The sequence below is a fragment of the Peromyscus leucopus genome, chromosome 2 (assembly GCF_004664715.2).
Source record: "Peromyscus leucopus breed LL Stock chromosome 2, UCI_PerLeu_2.1, whole genome shotgun sequence".
Taxonomy (NCBI): domain Eukaryota; kingdom Metazoa; phylum Chordata; class Mammalia; order Rodentia; family Cricetidae; genus Peromyscus; species Peromyscus leucopus.
Window position 1 is genome coordinate 133,656,374 of NC_051064.1, and position 15,493 is coordinate 133,671,866.

Here is a 15,493-nt window from a genome sequence, read left to right on the forward strand (position 1 = left end):
CTAGGGTCTTTGGCAGGAAAGTATGCATTCTTAACCACTGAGCCATTTCTCTGGCCATTCAATGAGTAAGTGTTTATTGAGTACTTACTATGTGATGATTCTGGCTTAGGCACACAGTCAATGAAACAGACATGATCACTGGGCAGTAGTGGCACACGTCTTTAAGCCTGGGCTACACAGAGAAACCCTGTCTTGAAAAACCAAAAAACAACAACAACAACAACAAAACCCAAAACAACAGCAAAAACCAGACATGATCTCTTCCTTTGTTTAGCAAATCAGCCAAAAGGGGCTATGAAAAGTTAAGACAGAATGCAGATTGAGCATAGGAGTAATCCTGTAATCCCGGTACATGGGAGTTAGAGACAGGAGGATCAGAAGTTCAAAATTATCCTTGGATACATACCAAGTTTGAGGCTAGCTTAAGATACATGTGATCCAGTCTTTTTTTTTTTGGGGGGGGGGGTTCAAGACAGGGTTTTCTCTGTGTAGCTTTTGGAGCCTGTCCTGGAACTCCTCTATAGACCAGGCTGGCCTCAACTCACAGAGATCCGCCTGCCTCTGCCTCCCGAGTGCTGGGATCAAAGGCGTGCGCCACCACCGCCTGGTTGTGACCCTGACTTAAAAAAAAAAAAAAAAAAACCAGCCAGCCAGGCATAGTGGTGCATGCCTTTAATCCCAGCACTCAGGAGGTGGAGACAGGAGGATTACAAATTCAAGATGATCCTCCTTTACACCGTGAATTTGAGGTTAATTTGGCTTCCATAAGACCTTGCCTGGCAGCAAGGAAGAGAACAGATTGCCCCAGGCTAGAGTTAATGCCGAGCTAGCATTTTAGGAGTCTCCCACAGTTGTCTAGGCTAGAGGTGATGGTGTAAAGGTTACAGTGGAGAAAAGTGATGGATTCAAGACATACGTGGTGTTAGAATCAGCAGGGTATACAATGGATTCCATTTGGGAGTGGTGAGGGAAGGGAAGGTATCATGGCCAACATGCCCATCTGCTGTGGCTATCGCTCTGTATAAATAAAATGCTGATTGGCCAGTAGCCAGGCAGGAAGTATAGGTGGGACAAGCAGAGAAGAGAATTCTGGGCAGAGGAAGGCTGAGTCAGGAGACGTTGTCAGACACTGCCATGACAAGCAACATTGTGGTGGTATTATGTTCCCCAAAATATTGTGCACCCTAATAAACTTATCTGGGGTCAGAGAACGGAACAGCCACTAGATACAGAGGTTAGAAAATGGTGGCATTCACACCTTTAATTCTAGCCTTCTAGAGGCATGGATCTCTGTGAGTTCAAGGCTACACTGGAAATAGCCAAGCATGGTGACTCACATCTTTAATCCCAGAAAGCAAGCCTTTAAATCCCAGGGAGTGATGATAGGAAGCAGGAAGGTATATAAGGGATGAAGTCCAGAAACTAGAAGCATTTGGCTGGTAAAGCTTTTAGGCTTTTGAGCAGCAGTTCAGCTGAGACCCATTCAGATAAGGACTCAGAGGCTTTCCAGTCTGAGGAAACAGGATCAGCTAAGAAACTGGCGAGGTGAGGTAGCTGTGGCTTGTTCTGCTTCTCTGATCTTCCAGCATTCACCCCAATACCTGGCTCAGGTTTGATTTTATTAATAAGAACTTATTATTAATAAGATTCCTGCTACACAACATGTAGCATACTGGTAAGCCACGAGCCATGTGGCAAGGTATAGATTAATAGAAATGGGTTAATTTAAGATATAAGAACAGCTAGCTAAAGGCCTGAGCCATTAGGCCAAACAGTTTAAATAACATAAGAGTCTGTGTCTTTATTTCATAAGTGGGCTGCGGGACGGCCGGGGTGACTATCTACTTAGTAGATTCTTTCATTTTTTTAAAAAAAGATTTTATTTATTTTATATGTATATGAGTGGTTTTTTTTACATGTATGTAGGTGCTTCATGAGTATGCCTGGTCTCCAAGGAGGCCAGAAGAGGATGTTGGATCCCCTTGACCTAGAGTTACAATAATCTGTGAGCCACTTCATTGGGTGTTGAGAATTGAGCCCGGGGCCTTTGCTAGAACAACAAGTACTCTCAACTGCTGATCCATCCCTCCATCTCCAGTTCGGGAGCTCTTTAAATCTCTTATAAGTGAGATGGAGATGGAAGGGTTGTTTTTTTATTTTTTCAGTGCTAGGGACCAAGCCCAAGGTCTCTTACACAGGAGGCTCCCAACCCCTTTAGTAATCCCCAGCCAGGAAGATAGGTGTGTGTGTGTGTGTGTGTGTGTGTGTGTGTGTGTGTGTGTGTGTGTGTTGAGGCAGGGTCTCATGTATTCCAGGCTCACCTCAAACTCTATGTAGTCAAAGATGACCTCTGAGCCAGGCAGTGGTGGCACACACCATGAGATTGAGGCCATCCTGGTCTACAGAGCAAGTTCCAGGACAGCTAGAGCTTTTACTCAGAGAAAGCCTGTCTCAAAACAACAACAAAAATCAATAACAACAAAATAAAAAACAAAACAAAACAAAAATGCAGTGACTTCTGATTTCCTTGCCTCTAAGTACTGAGACCACAGGCCTTAGTCACTGTGCTCAGGCTATATGGTGCTGGGGGTCAAACCTAAGGCTCCATGCAGTTAGGCAAGCATTCTTCCACTGAGCTACATTCCCCAAGTCTTTGTTTTTAATGTGTATAAGTGTTTTGTCTGCATGTATGCATGCCTCTATACCATATGTTTGCCTGGTGCCCTTGGAGACCAGAAGAGGGTGTTGGCTTCCCCGAAGTTACAGACAGTTGTGACCCACCATAATCATGCTAGGACTCAAACCTGGGTCCTTTGTAAAGGCAACAAGTGCTCTAAAGTGCTGAGCTATCTCTCTAGCCCCTGAAAGATAGAGTTTTGAGGGGCTTATCAATCTGCATGTGGAATTTAAGGTTCTGAAATTGAATATGACCTTGGAATCATAGAAGGAATCATAGAATCATAAAATCGCAGAGGCAAAAGTAACTCTATCCAACTGTTAGAGGTCCAGCTGGAGAGGAGACACCCACAGAGGAGCTGTGAGTAAGATGCAGCAAGGCTGGAGAGATGGCTCAGTGGTTAAGAGCACTGGCTGCTCTTCCAGAGGACCCGGGTTCAATTCCCAGCACCCACAGGGCAGCTCACACCTGTCTGTAACTCCAGTTCCAGGAGATCTGACACCTTCACACTAACGCACATAAAATAAGTTAAGAAGAAGATGATGCAGAAAGAGATGTTAGTTGGTTTTACAGAGTCCAGAAGACATCAGACTCTGCCTCAGAACAACAAAACAAAAGGTCGGTCAGAGTCCAGGAGAACAGCAAGAGATATCAGTCAACCTTGTTAACAGCTACTTGGAGGCTGAACTGAGATAGCGCCTGATGTTTTCCGGCCTGGCCTGTGTTTGCTAAATGTCTAGGCTGTCAAAGTTTGACCTTACCCATCCTGTCTTGTTTTGTCTTGTGACTGGGTCTCACTATGTTCTGGCTGACCTGGAACTTGCTCTGTAGACCAGGGTGGCCTCTAACTCACAGAGATCTGCCTGCCTCCTCCTTCTTTTCCTGTACGGTGGGACTAAAGACGTACACCACCACACCCAGCCTCTCTGTGTCTTTAGCAACAATGGCTGGGTGTACTGTTGAGGAAACTGGCGGAAAAAGTTTTTATTGGTTTTGTTCAGAGAGGCAAGATAAAAGGGTAAAGAAAGCAAATACCAAGCCAGATGTGGTCATTCTTGTCTGTAATCTCAGGAGGCTGAAGCGGGATCATGGTGAGTTTGGTGCCAGCCTGGGATATTTTGCAAAACCCTGTCCTAAAAAAATAAAAATATAGCTGGGTGGTAGTGGCACACTCATTTAATCCCAGAACTCAGGAGGCAGAGGCAGGCAGATGTCTGTGAGTGTGAGGCCAGCTTGGTCTACAAAGTGAGTTCCAGGACAGCCAGGGCTACACAGAGAAAACCTGTCTCAAAAAAAAAAACAAAAATAAAACAAAACAGAAACAAAAAGATTGGATTGAGTGTGTGATTCCATTGATACAGTGCCTGCCTGGCCTGAAACCCTGCATTTGATCCCCAGTACCTAATAAACTGGGAGTAGTGATGAATGTTCTAGTCACAGTACTCAGGAAGTAGAGGCAGGAGGATCAGAAGTCCAAGATCATCCTCGGGTGAGAGTTCAAAGGCAACCTGAGCGGGACACCATGTCTCTGAATAAACACCTGTCCAGTGACAGCTCAGTGAGTGAATACATCGTTTGGGGTCCAGGTGCCATGAAAATTCAGAGGGGAGACCTTCAGCTTCAAGCTTTACATCCTTAGTCACAGTTTCGAGAAAGTCATCATATTAAAGAGGGTGGGTTTCAGGTGGAAGACAACGACTTGATGGAAATCATAACTGGTGAGCTAGGCATAGTAGCATGAGGGACTATAACTTCAGCACTGGGGAAGCTGAGGTGGTGAGTTCAAGATCAGCCTGGGGCTGTATAGCAAGGTCCCTATCTCAGAAAAAAATACATGTATATATACATATATTGTATACATACATATATACATACACGTATATATTAGGGCCTGGTGATGCAAAGTTCGTAACACCATCCGCTACAGAGGATTAAGTAGGAGGACTAACCCTGGAGTTGGTGGCACACACTTTCAATGCCAGCACACTGGAGGCTGATGCAGGAGAGTTGCAGGCCAGTCAGGACTATAGACTGAGTTCAAGAAACTCTAGGCAGCTTAATGAGACCCTGTCTCAAAATGAAAAATGAAACAAATACCCTAGTGTGGCAGTGCATGCCCGGAATCCCATCCATCAGGAGTCAGAGGCACTTGGATCCCTGTAAGTTGGAGGCCAGCCTTGGCTACACAGCAAGTTCCTGGTGTCAAAATAGATGCTCCAATTATAGAGGCGATCAGCCACCCCTTATATCCTGTCTAGCACCTTCTTTAATCTGCTAAACTCAGAAATCCCTCCCCTCTAAAGTGTATAAAAGTATGGGATTCTAGGTACTTTAGATTTCCATACCCACCCCCCAGGTTCTCCGGCCCAGGGTCCTAGACGTTACTAAATGACATTTTGCCTGAACTCCATCTCAGCATATCTCTCTACTGAACCTGAGAAAAATCTGAATTACTTAAAGGATCACGCCATCCAGGACTACACTGCAAGTTCCAGACCAGCCAGAACTATATAAACCCAGATGAGGAGTTGCCGTGGTGTCCAGATAGACTCCGCTACCAATACCTGTGCTTCTCATAATCCAGCACCACAAGACCACTCTTTGTGGAAACTGAGGAGTCTTTCGCCACATTGGAGCTGAAGTATGTCATCCAGGGCATCCTCAAGTGGCCACGGGAGAGGCAGTGCCTGAATAAGGACAACCAGCTCCTCAGTGACAGAAAAGCTGAGTGAACATGGCTTCAGTCGGACAGCACAGATCTGTGCTCCAGGAAAATGCCTTCAGGAATCCAGAGTCCTGAACGTTAAGGCCTCCTGGCCAGAGCTTCATTGAGATTGCTTTATTATTATTTTATTATTATTATTATTATTATTATTTTGAGACAGGGTTTCTCTGTGTAGCTTTGTGCCTTTCCTGGAACTCACTTGGTAGCCCAGGCTGGCCTCGAACTCACAGAGATCCACCTGGCTCTGCTGAATGCTGGGGAGATTGCTTAATGAATAAACAAGTGACATGGGTCTGAGCCCCCGGACCCCAGTATGAAAGGAGAGACTCCTGCAAGTTGCGCTGACCTGCACATACTCTGTGGCAACCCCCACCCCCACCCCGAACACCCATCCTGTCTTAAATACATGTCTAAAAAATTTTGTTTTGGTGTCTGTCTTTCTCTGTGTGATCCAAGCCATTCCAGGCCATGTCCTCCCTGGAAAGGTCTCGCTGTCATGTCCTTTTAGGCTCTGGCTTACCAGGCTGCCTGCTGTACTGTCCAGCTTGGCCCAACTGCCGCTCAAAGGTACCTCAGGGATGGATGTGGGCTACCCCGAGGGCCAGTGAATTCTCACTAGACAGTCACAGGTAAAAGGGAGGATTCAGAAGCTGGGCCAGCCGGTCAGGCAAGGTTCAAAAGATACCATCCCCCACGGGTCATACTCAGGTGACATTTGCCCTGCTCCATATTTTCCTAGGGGAGGGCCAAAGGCCAGACACAGAAAAGGTTTTGTGAAGCCTCCATGAGTCCCACCTAAATCCCGTGTGGCCTCTTTTTTTTTTTTTTTTCAGAGCTGAGGACCGAACCCAGGTCCTTGCACTTCCTAGCAAGCACTCTACCACTGAGCTAACTCCCCAACCACCCCCATGTGGCCTCTTGAACCTGTGATCAGGGGTCAAAGATGGCTCCTCTGTCAAAGTCTACGGACTTCTGTTAGCCACTGAGGGACAAAGTGACCCAGAGCTGAAGATCTCTCAGGGCCTCGCCTAGCATGTGGAGGCCACAGGTTTAATCCTCAGGACGGCCTGCCCTCCAGATTTAATAACACTGGTGACGTGAGTGACATTTGTGAAGCCCTGGGCTATCCTCAGCACAACACAAACCAAGCAGGAGCACACACACACACACACACACACACACACACACACACACACGCACCCACGCACGCACCCACGCACACACACACACACAAAGGTAACTGGCTTCTATACCTTGAATTCTCAGTACACAACTCAGCAAAAAAAAAAACTTCTCCTTCTTCTTCTTCTTCTTCTTCTTCTTCTTCTTCTTCTTCTTCTTCTTCTTCTTCTTCTTCTTCTTCTTCTTTTCTTCTTCTTCTTCTTTCTTCTTTTCCAAGACAGGGTTTCTCTGTGTAGCCCTGGCTTGTCTATAACTCGCTCTGTAGACCAGGCTGGCCTGGAACTCAGAGATCCAACTGCCTCTAACCTCCCGAGTGCTGGGATTAAAGCCAATAAAACATATTTTTAAATGCTTTTTCAGTTCAAAAAAATTTTTTTGAGCCGGACATGGTGGCATACACCTTTAATCCCAGCACTCAACTCTGAGATTAAAGGCATGTGCCGTCATGCCTGGTTTAGCAATAAAACTTAGTTTAAATTAATTTAAGCTGAATATGGTGGCACATCCCTTAACCTCAGCACTTGAGAGGTTGAAGTGAGTTATATGGTTATAACTATATGGCTATATATAGTGAGTTCCAGAGCAGCCAGCGCTATGCATTGAGACCGGTCTCAGAAACAATGGTTTTAAAAGAAACGTGAAAACAGTTGGAAGGAAGAAAAGGTCCAGTGAGTGTGGGAGGGGCATAAGAGAGGAGTGCTCTCTGTGTGTGTGTCAATAAAATATATTATATGCATGTATGAAATTGTTACAGAATAAATTGAAAACATATTAGAGACAAAAATTCATGGTCATAAGTATCAGACACAGTGTTAGGCCCTGGAGGTACAGCAAAGAAAATGACCAAGACACTAACCTGTTCCTGCTCTAGGAGTCAAGGAGACGGATGATATCAAAGGAAACAGATGCATAATACAACCTCAGACAATCCAAAGTGCTGAGACCAAAAAATAAGAGAAAGAATGATGAGAGGTGTTCTATTGGAATTACGAGAAAAACCTTCCCTGAGGGGGTGGCCAGTAAATGAAGTGGAGGATATGAGGAAAAGTGTTCCAGATGAGGGTAAGTGCTGAGGACCTGGGGCTGAAAGAATTTATGCATTTATGAGACATAATTATGAGGCATTGTAGGTAGCCTGAGGAAAGAAGGAGGTAGGCTGTGGGTCAGGAGGCAGGCAGAAGGCAAAGGTTCTGGGACTCTCAAAGCCACAGTAAACAGAGTTTAGATTTCTGGGTTATAGGAGATCACTGAAGGGTATTGAGCTAAAGACAGTTCGAATTCAAGACAGGGTTTCTCTGTGTAACAGCCCTGACTGTCATGGAACTCACCTTGTAGACCAGGCTGATCTCGAACTCACAGAGAACCATCTGTCCCTGCCTCCTTGGTGCTGGGATTAAAGGTATGCGCCACCACCGCCTGGCTAATTCTTATTTGTTTTATATGTATGGATGTTTGGCCTGTGTGTTTGTCTTAGCACCACTACATGCCTAGAGCCTACAGAGGCCAGAAGAGGGTGGTGGATCCCTAGGAAATGAAGCTACAGGTCATTCGAAGTCTCCATGTGCATGCTGGGAACTGTATTCAGGAACTCTGGAAGAGCAGTCTGCGCTCTTAACCACTGAGCCATCTTTCCAGCCTCCCTAATCCATATTTTAAAAGGTCACTCCGGCATAGAGCTGGAGAGGTGGCTCAGTGGTTAAGAGCACTGGCTGCTCTACCAGAAAACCTGGGCTTGGTTTCTAGCATCCACATGGCAGCTCACAACCACCTGTAAATGTAGCTTCTGGAATTTGAGACCCTCTTCTTGCCTCTTTGAGTACCAGGCACATATGTGATGAACATAGATATGTGCAGGCCCTCACATACATGATACAACTGTCATCCTGGGGCTGAAGAGTTGGCTCAGAGGGTAAAAGTGGTCACTGCATACATATGATAATCTGAATTCAGTCTCCAGGACCCAGGTAAGAAAGATGGATGCAATGGTACACATCTGTAATCCCAGCACCCCTACACGGATGTGGCAGCTGAAGGCAGAAGAATGGGTTGGAAGCTCTCAGGCCAGCTAGCCTGGAATATGCTGAAAAAAGGACCCCCTGCCTCAACAAGGTGAAAGGCCAGAACCTGCCCTCTGATAATTCTTGTGCTGTCTGCAGACACATACATGAACCCACGGAACTGGAGTCACAGTGAGTTACAGTGTTGCCCGATATGAGTGCTGGGGAACTGAACCCAGGTCCTCTGCAGGATGAGTAAATGCTCTTTACTCTTGAACCATCACCCCAGCTGCTTAAAACATTTTAATAGGCCAGGCAGGGGTGGTGGCTCACATCTTTAATCCCAGCACTCGGGAGGCAGAGGCAGGTGGATCTCTGTGAGTTCGAGACCAGCCTGGGCTACAGAGTGAGTTCCAGGAAAGGCGCAAAGCTACACAGAGAAACCCTGTCTGGAAAAACCAAAAACCAACCAAACAAACAAAAACAAAAAAATGAATGACATTTTAATACATACATTCACTTATGCGTGTGTGCACATGTGTGTGTTTTCAAGCACACTTCCTGTAGGGGCCATTCTCTCCTTTCACTGTGTGGATCCGCCCGTTTGAACTCAAGCTGGTTGAGAGCCCTGACCCACCAAGTCATCCCACCAACCCAAACTTAACCTAATTTCTAAGATCAGCACAATGTGTCAAACCTTCGTTCTTTTTCATTATCAGTAAATCCTATTCCATTCTTGAGTGCACTGTATTTAGTTTATATATGGCGTTTGAGTTGTTTCCACCTACCTACTATTCCATTCATGAATACACTGTATTTATTTAGTTTGTATGTCTTTGTTTGAGTTGTTTCCACCTACCTACTATTCCATTCATGAATACACTGTATTTAGTTTATATGTTGACATTTGACTGGTTGCCGCCTACCTTAGTCCACTTTGTGCCTGCTGCAACAAAACATCTAAGACTGGGAAGACTGTAAAAAAAAATTTATTAAACAAAACTCAAATTTAGGCCAAAACAAACAAAAGAAATTGGATTTTTTTAAATAAAATTTTTCTTTGGAATTATAATGTGCTATCTTCTCCTTTTGGGGGAAAAGGAATTCCATTACAAAGAAAAACTCTAGCACAGATTGTATAAATCATACCCACTAATGATAATATCATTTACTTTGTATTTATCTCATAATGAAACTGGGGGGAAAAACATAGTTTTCCCAATAATTACCAATTAGTGGAAACATAGTAAAAACTGTGTTTGAAACATATTTTACAATTATAATTTCTCAAAGGAAAAAAACCAACAAACAGAAATTTGGCTGGGCAGTGATAGTACACACCTTTGCAGACAGATCTCTTGAGTTTGAGGCCAACCTGGTCTACAGAGTGAGTTCTAGGACAGCCAAGACTACACAGAGAAATCCTGTCTCAAAAAAACAAAAACAGAAACAATAAACAAACAGAAATTGGTGTCACCAAAGATGAAGACCTTGGTTCTCTGATGAAGGCTGTACCCTTGGCTGCTGCATTCTCTAGACAGGAGGAATACTGTGGCATCACACAGCAGAAGGTCAAAGGGCATCAGAGAGCTGAAGCCTCTTTCATAAGACCCTTAATTCAGCTGAAGAGAAGGGAGCCCTCAGGACCTGATGGCCTCTTAACTATGACCCATCTTAATACTAGCTCCTGGGTAATGGTTTCAACACCTGACCTTTGGAGGGAACACATTTGACGACAGCACCACCTTCTGGTGACTATGAGTAATGCTGCTATGTTGTGTTTAAGTTTAAAAATCTTTGTTTTTTTGTTTTTGTTTTTTGTTTGTTTGTTTGTTTGAGACATAGTCAGACTGTAGAACTCTGGCTGGCCTGAAACATGCTCTGTAGACCAGGCTGGCCTCAAACTCACAGAGATCCACTTGCCTTTGCCTCCTGAGTGTGAACCACTACACCCAACCTTCAGTTTTTTAAAAACACAAATGCTTCTTGAATTTGTGGGTCTTGCTCGGGTGAGGGCCATTCCAGTCTTCTCGTATCCCTTCACTTTTAGTAAATGTACCCCTAAAGCAAGCAGTTTTCTTTCTGGAAGTAGGATTTCCCTAAGTATCTAGGGTGGGCTTTGAACTCCAGTCCTCCTGCCTTGGCCTCCCAGGTCCTGGGATTGCAGAGTTGGGCCTAGTTTGCGTGTCGTGTATGTGTGTGTGTGTGTGTGTGTGTGTGTGTGTGTGTGTGTGTGTGTGTGTAAACTTTACATTTAATTAATTGTTTTGTTTGTTTATTAAGACAGTTTTTCTATATAGCTCTGACTGTCCTGGAACTCGCTCTGTAGCCCAGGCTGGCCTCAGACTCACAGAGATCCACCTGCCTCTGCCTCCTGAGTGCTAGGATTAAAGTGCCACCATGCCCAGCTGGATTTATTTTCTTTATGATTGCTGTGTGTCTGGGTGGTTCACGGCATTTGTACGGAGGTCAGAGGACAACCTTCAGAAGTCTGTTCCACTGGGTTCTGGGGATCAAACTCCAGTTGTCAGGCCTTCAGGGCAAGCACTCTACCCACTGAGCCATCTTGCCGGCTCCCACATGTGCCTTTTGGAGGAATGTCAGACTGTTTTACATAGTTGTTGTGTCATTTTTTTTTTGTTGTTGTTGTTTGTTTTTTTGGGGGGGTGTTCTTTGTTTTTTTTGGTTTTTTGTTTGTTTGTTTGGTTTTTCATAACAGGGTTTCTCTGTGTAGCTTTGGAGCCTGTCCCGGAATTCATTCTTTAGATCAGACTGGCCATGAACTCACAGAGATCCCCCTGCCTCTGCCTCCTGGATGATGGGATTAAAGGTGTGTGCCACTGCCACCCGGCTGTTGTGTCTTTCTTACATCCCTACTAACATGCCTCCTTATATTTATTCCTTCCTTTCTCCCTCTACCTTGATTGTTGGTTAAATGGCACGCTGCTCGTGGCTGGCTGGGCCATGCTGGCAGAGGAGAGTGCTGTCGGAAGAGTCACGAGCCATGGTTACCTTTTTAGAGCTTTATTGGGGGGGAGAGAAAGAGAGAGAGGGAGGGAGAGAGGCGGGGAGATAGAGAGGGAGAGAGAGGACAGACAGAAGGAAGGAGCGGAAAGGAAAGAGAGGGGATTCCATCCCAGGCTGATGACGCAATTAAGGACTGAATCCTTACATCCCAGACTTTCACTTGTTATAAAAAAGCAGGTAGATGGGAATAGTGGCATCCTTCCTCTCAAAAACTGCTTCCAGCCGGGCGTTGGTGGCGCACGCCTTTAATCCCAGCACTCGGGAGGCAGAGGCAGGCGGATCTCTGTGAGGCCAGCCTGGGCTACCAAGTAGGAAAGGCGCAAGCTACACAGAGAAACCCTGTCTCGAAAAATCAAAAAAAAAAAAAAAAAAAAAAAAACTGCTTCCAGCTGACAATTGGATGTCGGTTGGCTTTTGGGGGAGTCTTCCGAGGTAGACATGCATTGTGGGATGCTCTTTGTCATCTGTTTGCTCTAGAGATATGTACCCCTCTTGGCTGCGGCTGGGAACTTTCTGTTTGACAAGATGTTGATGATCTCTGGACTCCGGTTCTGTGGTGGTCCTGTACCACTGGCTGAACAGTGAGGTAGAAGAGGGAACTGGGAAGAGAAAAGCTTGTGTTGCAGGAGAACTTATTTCTTGGAATTAGGGACAAGGCAGAGATCAGGGCCCTGTCTGTATGCACGTGAGAATGAGTGGGCACAGTTAAGGTGAGTTAGGGCCAGTCATAGAAACTGCCCAAGCCCGCCCACTTGAGCCCGCCCACTTGAACTGCCCACTGCCGGCGGAAGTCAGACAGAAAAGGTTGCAGGTGGCAGAGGCAGAAGTGGGGAAGGAGAAGGGTTTAGAGCTTTAGCAGAAAGCTTGGAGATAAAGTAACTCTTATTTGCCCGTTCGCTGGCAGAGGTTCCCGAGACACTGTTATGTGGCCAGGTTTACTGGTGCCCACCCCTGTCTGCCAGTGTAGGTGGTAAATGTATCTGCCCCTTTGTCTCATGGCTGTAGCCGAGAGAAAAATAAAAAATTAAAATAACAAACCGGGATCAGACTTCAATCTTGGGCATCCCAAAGAGTGGAGAGAGATCCATGAATCAGCTCAAGTCACCGTTCCTCTTCGTCAAGGGAAGGTGAGGGCTCGGCTGTACTGCAGTTGGTCCACCGTTGAACCCTAGACACCATTGACCTCCTCGTCAGGAGCGAAAATGTGCCTGTCCTTGTCAGCACAGCCCGAGGACAACCCCCGGGGTGTCCGGCACAAAGAATATAGCTCAGACTACAGCTGCGAGAACGGCGGACTCACTGTGAAGAATCATGGCGGTATCAGTAGTGGTAGTTGTATGGGGGTCCAGCAGAGGCGGCAAGGGATGCGCATGGTCTCGCTGGATGGAGGAGGAAGCAGTCACAGCAGGTCCTCGGTGTTTGGTGGTATATCCCAGTCTGAATGGCACCAATGTTGGTTAAATGGCGCTGCTGCTCTCTGCTGGCTGCCGCCCGCAGCGGCCATGCCGGTGGAGGAGAGTGCTGGAGGAGAGTCATGAGCCATAGTTACCTTTTTAGAGCTTTATTGGGAGAGGCGGGGGGGGGGGGAGGGGAGGGCGAGAGAGAGAGAGAGAGAGAGAGAGAGAGAGAGAGAGAGAGAGAGAGAGAGAGAGAGAGAGAGAAGAGAAGGAGGTCCAGACAGAAGGAAGGAGGGGAAAGGAAAGAGAGGGGACACAGAGGGCCCACCCGCTTTTTAGGCTGAGACAACGTCCCAGGCTGATAACACAATTAAGGACAGAATCCTTACATTGATAATATCTACTTTATTGTGAAGTTGTGTGGCATTGTGATTTTATTTACATTCACCTAATACTCACATAATATGGGCATCTTTTTGGTGGGTTTCCTGCTTGGTCATTTGAATATCTTCTTTGGAGAAACAACAACTGTACTCCTTTGCCCATTTTTTCCCCAAAGACAAGATTTCCTCTGTGTAGCCCTGGCTGTCCTGGAACTCACTCTGTAGACCAGGCTGGCCTCAAACTCACGGAGATCTGCTTTCCTCTGCCTTCCGAGTGCTGGGATTAAAGGGGTCCTTTGGTTTTCACTGTGGGCTTGGAGGGCTCCTTTATAGAATCTGGAGGAGGTATGCCATGCTACTGGGGGGTGGGTTTTGTGGTTTCCAAAGCCCACGCCATTTCTAGTGTCTCTGCCTCCTGTCTGTGGATCAAGATGTGAGCTCCAGCACCATGCCTGCCTGCCTGCTTAAGGGAATTTTACCAAGGGCCTGCCCTGAGAAAATCCCTCCCAGAGTGCTGGGGAAGTCGCTACATCTGGCAGGTTGTCGGAGGGAAAATAATCTATGTACACCATGCTCTTTCATCCGCTTATTTCTCTAAGACAAAATTCTATGTGTACAGCTTCAGCTCCACCCTCACACTCAGCTCCTCTCTGTGCCTATTGGGCCTGCCTGCCATAGTCCTGACTAAGCTCCTGTGCTTTCGACCTCATCTTCGTCCTCTGTTCCTTCATCCTCCATCTTTCCTTCCTTCCTCCTTACCCCTGGCTCTGAGAAACTCTGCCTCCTTCTCTTCTCCCTGGCCACACAGCTCTGCCTGGGCCAGGAGTTCCGCTCCAGTCTTACCGCGCCTGGTTATGCAAAAAGCCCTGTTGTCCTGATTCAATCGCTCTGCCCTGCTACTAGGCCCGAAGGAAGAGGATGGTCTGAGCTTCATTTGCACAAGAAACAAAGCTATGTATCTACAGCCGGCCTGTCTCCTAGGCCCTGCGGGGATGTTACCTAGTGGATCAGCAGCAGGTCTGAGAAACTAAACTGTTTGTCATCATATGGTCTAATAGTATATGGGCGTACAAGAATCTCTTAGAGGAAGACAGCTGATATATATAAAAAGCTAAATAACACCAAATATTCCTTGACTTTTCTAGGTATAGCTTTAATACACAGCTGAATCTCTATAATATATTCTTGCAGCCCAATGCACCTGCTGCCATGCTGCCCACCATGATGGTCGAGGACTCACCCTCTGGAACTACAAGCCCCCAGCAAACTCTTTCTTCCCTAAATTGCTTTTGTTAATTTTTAGGAAGAGTCCTTCCTGAGCCTGGAGCTCCATGGACTGGCAGACCAGTGAGCCCCGGGGTCTTCCTGTGTGTCCCCACACCCCAGGGCAGGATTACAGGTCTGCTACCGTGCCCAGCTTTTCACATGGGTCCTGGGGATTTGAACTCAGGTCCTCATGCCTGCACAGGGAGCACTTTACTAACCGAGCCGCTTCCCTGGATCCCAGTCTCCTACCAGATTGTAAGTAAATGCCCAAGTCCATCCCTAGACTAAGGCAGACTTTGGTTTGTTTGTTTGTTTGTGCTGTTTGTTTGTGACAGGATCCTGCTATGGATTCCAGGTTGGCCTGAATTTACCGTGGAGCCCAGGCTATCCTCCAACTCTCAGCAATCCTCCTGTCTCAGCCCTCCTAGTGTTGGGATTATAGACAAGCACCACGCATTTGGCTCCGACTCGGCAGAGACACCTCTCAGTCCAAGGCCTCAGCATCCAGCATGGCTGCCTTGTCGCCAAGCAGCACAGGCTATCTCAGGCCTTACTGGGAGTCAAGTGTTAGAGTTGGTCAAGAACTTTTGTTAAGCCTGTGACAATGGGGACCGAAAAAAAAAAAAAAGCAGCTCCAGCACTGGATTTTGACCCAACTGAACCTGTGAGGTACTGGTTTCCCCAGCAACAGCCCAGTGAAATGAGCTAACGGTCCCAAAGTGCAGACTGTTGCTACCTAAGGGTTGCGGCTTCCAGAAAGCATTCAGATATACCTTTGAGCTCAGGGTCTGCTTCCTGGGGACCTAGGCTGACATTTAGCATCAAAAGAGACCTTCAGG